This window comes from Tupaia chinensis, unplaced genomic scaffold, assembly GCF_000334495.1.
Source record: "Tupaia chinensis unplaced genomic scaffold, TupChi_1.0 Scaffold000688_1, whole genome shotgun sequence".
Taxonomy (NCBI): Eukaryota; Metazoa; Chordata; class Mammalia; order Scandentia; family Tupaiidae; genus Tupaia; species Tupaia belangeri.
The window spans coordinates 2333403-2338046 of record NW_006160211.1 but is presented as its reverse complement, the minus strand read 5'-3'; the positions used below and the strand labels follow the sequence as shown (position 1 = coordinate 2338046).

Below are 4644 nucleotides of genomic sequence, written 5' to 3'. Positions count from 1 at the left end.
GGAAGCAGTTGCTAGAAACCAATGAGAGCCACAGGAGAGGACAACCTCCTTATGGCCTTAAAGGGGAGAAACAGCTTCCACCAAACCGTGAGGGCGAGGGAGTATCAGCCTCCGTCTCTGGCATATCCCGATCTCACAGGTGACTCCCCTTGCCCAGTTCAAATGGAGGCCAGAGCCCAGGGGTCTTAGTTTGCTATTCTATTGTTAACAGAAATAGCAGAGACTAGGTGACTTATAAAGAATAGAGACCTTTCTGACTTACAGTTCTGGTGGCTAAAAAGTCCAAAGGCACAGGGCTGGCCTTATAACATGGCTGACAGAGGCAGAAAGAATGGTGAGTGTCTGGGAAGAGAGAAAAACCTGGAGGCAGCCATATTCCTTTTATAACAACCTTCTCTCGCGAGAACTAACTCTTCCCCCCCCCCCAGAGGTTTTCACCGCAATCCCTTCTCCTCCATTCTCCTCTCGGGATCTTGGGCACACACGCACACGTGCCCAGCGTGAGTTTTAAGCTACCGCAGTTGACTGCGTGGGAGTCCAGCCACATAGCAATTACACTAACTGCTGGTTCCCCTAACTCTTCCTCAGGAGAGCAAGCACTCACTCCATCACCTGAGACAGCATTAATCCTTTCAATGAGAACAATGCCTCTGTGATCCAGTCATCACCCACTAGGCCTCGCCTCTTGAAAGGGCTCACCACCTTTCAATGCCATTGTATTGGGTACCAAATTCTAACACATGAAACTTTGGGGGACAAAACACAACCCAAACTATAGTACTAGGTAAATGTCAGTCCCCAAAAGATACAGAAAAAGGTGGGAAGTAGATTAGGAGGGGAAGACGAATATGTGAACTGGTACGGGCAGGTTTGTAACAAGCTAATCATCACTTGATTGGGAGGTACTTGTACCCATCCTTTTGGTCTCTCACACCTGGGCCTCTGCAAGAGTCAGCGTGTGAACGTGTAGACTTTGAAACCCTGTCATCTCCTAGCTATGTGACTAAGAAAATGACTTCAAGGACCAGCAGTTGGCATAATGGCCATGTCGCTGGACTCCCATGTAGTCGACCACGGTTCGAGTCCCAGACCTGGTGGCTTAAACTCACGCTGGGTGTGTGTGCATGCGTGCCCAAGATCCCGAGAGGAGAATGGAGAAGGGATTGCGGCATGGCCATCCCCCCGGGGGGGGGGTGATTTCTCGCTTTTTGTCTCTCTGTCTCTCTCTGTCTTTCTGGCAGGTGTACTTCCCCTATGGCAAAAAACTCTCTAAAGAGGGGTAAAAAAAAAGAAAGAAAATGACTTCATGTTGCTGAGTCTCTGAAACTCAGATTCCTTATTTGTGAGATGAGAGTAATCATACCAGGCTCGTAGGGTTGTCAGGAGAATTAAATTAGAAAAAATTCTTTCCTATTCCCCTCTTCCCAACTACTTACATTCTCCGAGACTGTAGCTCAGGTACTGAAAAAAACATAGTAGGAATGTGCACATTTAATGATGGGAAGAAATTTTCTGTGAATTCAAAGTCATTCTAGGCAACCTTAGGACTTCATATGGCCTTTGCCTTAATGGCCTTGTCTAGTGGAAGAGCAGGAAAGTATCTAAGGCCCTTTAGAACTTTGCAAATCAGGGCGTAGGCCTACAGTATCACCATTAGCTGGGAGCCTGTTAGGAATGTGGAATCTCAGGCTCCGTACCCCTGCCAGGATGTGTAGCATAACAGGACCTCCAGGTGATTTGTGTACACATTAAAGCTCAAGGCGGCCAGCTGGTGGCAAGTGGGAAAGATGGTTCTGGTTTCAAAGTTCACATTTCTTCCCTTTCACATGCTAACTCTTCCAGAGGTCCACATGTGAACAGCCAAAAGGATGGATACAAGGTGGCTTCCAATCAAGTGATGATTAGCTTGTTACAGACCTGCCCATACTAGTTCATCGCTATGGGCCCACATGGCCAACTGTGTGGTTCGAGCCCTGCACCCAGGAGCTTGAAAAACACACCAGGCAAATGTGCAAGCATGCCCAAAATCTTAAAAGGAGAATGGAGGAGAAGGGATTATGGTGTTACCACCCCCCACCCTTAGGGATTCTTTCTCTCTCTCTCTCTCGTGAGCATATGCATGCTATAACAAACAAGAAAACAGATAAAACTAAGGAGTCCTGCTTTAGAATTAAAGGGAACCTCAGAGATTGCCTAGATTCTGGTTGAGATTGAGGAATCTGACACCAAAAAATAAATTGCCCAAGGACACTGGGAGATTGGCAGAGATTGCCCACGGGCTGACCCTTTGGGCATTTCTAAACCCTCCTCTCTTACTGCTTTCCACTGTATACTGTAAGAAAAAACAAATGTCTCCCCATTCTCCTGTACAGCAAGGAGTGGCTACATGAGAGTCTGGCCAGTGGCATCTGGTGAGAGGGTTTCTTGAAAAATCTCCCGGCAACATGAGGAAGACATGGGGGCATTACTGTCTCTGCCTGTTCTGCCTGAAAGGAGCCATGCAGTCTGGAGTTGGAGTGGGCATCTTGCAGCAATAAAGACACAAGTATGAGGCCAGAATGGCCACATGCTAATGGTGGAAGGGAAAGGCACTGAGAAGCTGGTCCTGGATAACATTGTTCAGCTAGTGACTAAACCAAGCCAGCAACTTCCTCTTCCAGCATTCTCGCTGCAGCACTTAGGCACACAGTCTCCCTGTGTGTAAGACACCACTGGTCAAGTTTTCTGTTACTTATAGCCAAGTCCATCCCACGTAGTACCACATAGCTAGCAAGTAGCTAAGCCAATATTAGATATCTGGGCCCAGAGGATTTTTTTCCTATGCCTCCTTCATTCTTTTTTTTTTCTTTTTTTTTTTTTTTTTTTGTTGTTGTTGCTTTCTTGTGATTTTATTATCTTTTATCGTGAATAAAGTCATAGAAAATTGTTTGGTTTAGCTCTCAGCAGCCCGCTCCTGAGCTCTGAGGAAGCTTGCCTTCTTCTGGGCTACCCGATCTTTCTTCTGGGCAAGGGACATCTTGGGACGATTCCACCTCTTCTTTTTAACTTCTTTCTTGGGTTTCTTTTCATAGACTGGGTTCTCTCGTATAGCAGTGTGAGCTTTCTTATATATCTCCTCCATCATGTCTGGAGTTACATTGTTCTTTATGTACTGAGAGAACTGTTTCTTGTAAGTTTCTTCATCTTCTTCCATTAGGTAACACATGTAGTCTGCAACGTTCTGGCCCATGATGTGCTTCCGATGGACTTCTGCATTAAATTCCTTGCTTTCAGAGTCATAACCAGGGAATCGTTTGGTACTGTGAGGGATAGATAAGCCTCCATCCACCGCTCCCTTCAGGGCCCCAAAAACTTTATTGCCAGTGGTGGTTCTGGCAAGGCCTGCATCCAAATAGCAGGTGAAGGCACCAGGTTGACCATCGATGCTTTCTACATTGTACTCATCTCCGGTCACTTCCACTTGACCTTCATAGATCTTGTCCATGCCAAACCTATTGAGAAGCCTGCGGGCCAGCAGCAGGCCAGTACAATATGCTGCAGCATCATTTGTCAGGCCAGCCTTCACAGCGTATTTGGGTAATTCATGCACATAAGCTGCGCAGACTATCATATCCCCTTCTATACGGGCATAAGCGATCTGACAAATGATATCTCTGTTAGTTACACGAACTATCATCCTATATTTGGGTGTGTTGTACTTATTTTTATCCTGGATCACCAAGTGTTTCCAAGCACAGGAATCAGTTTTACCCTCTCGTCATCTTCTAAATTTCACTTGGTATTTCTTAAAGTAGGCCTTATTCTTGGCGACTTTAACAAATCCCATCCTGCGAAACAGAGACCCTTGGCCATGGCCGACCTGCAGGCCCACAAGCACTGCAGGGGGAAAAAAGCCCTCCTTCATTCTTTAAGTCAGAAAATCTTCAAGATTAAATTCTTATAAGCACAGAGGGAAGTACTGAGGTCAGGATGCACTCGTGCATGGGGAGAGAGGTGTTATGTAAACTCTTGTAAGGTTGGCAATAATATCTGGAGGGCAATAATCAGGTTTGGTCTAGAAATCCTGCACGTGCATATTTACCCAACTATTCACGGGGGGACAATGAAAAGAGGAGATGGTGAAAAGCAGAGAGATTTTATTTCACCTGAAGGTTCTCTACTGGCCCTTTGTGAGTCACATGCAAATGATATATGCAATTTAAATAAATGTTAGGCACAATTCCTGGTGCTACCACCAAACATCATGTTGACTCATCAGTGTTGGCAGGCTCTTAATATGGATTTTACTGAGATATTAAAAAATACATGTTTGACTAACCAAGTGATGCTGTTCCAAAAAAAAAAAAAAAGACGACTACTGAGCTGTCAGAAAAGTCATGATGTATTTTTGCATAGAAAAAATATGTCATGACATTTCTGACAACCCAATAAATGGGCTAAAATTCACTGTCAGAGAAATCACAGGAGTAAATGAAAGTCATGGTACACACAGAAACTAGCAAAGCTGCTCTCTTCCAGAAGCTGGTCAGCCCTGGAGGAAACACCACCTCTGAGCCCAGAGAAGATTCTAGAATTGTTAGGAGAATTGAATTTAAAAAACGTTCTGGGACCAGGGACTGGACAGACTCACCTTCCTTCCCTACA

At 45.3% G+C, this 4644-nt stretch overlaps 1 pseudogene; it reads right to left on the bottom strand.

Annotated features, from left to right (window-relative positions):
• Window positions 1–2932: 2932 nt before the first annotated feature.
• LOC102488617 (60S ribosomal protein L5 pseudogene) lies at window positions 2933–3841 on the bottom strand (annotated as a pseudogene).
• Window positions 3842–4644: the final 803 nt, after the last annotated feature.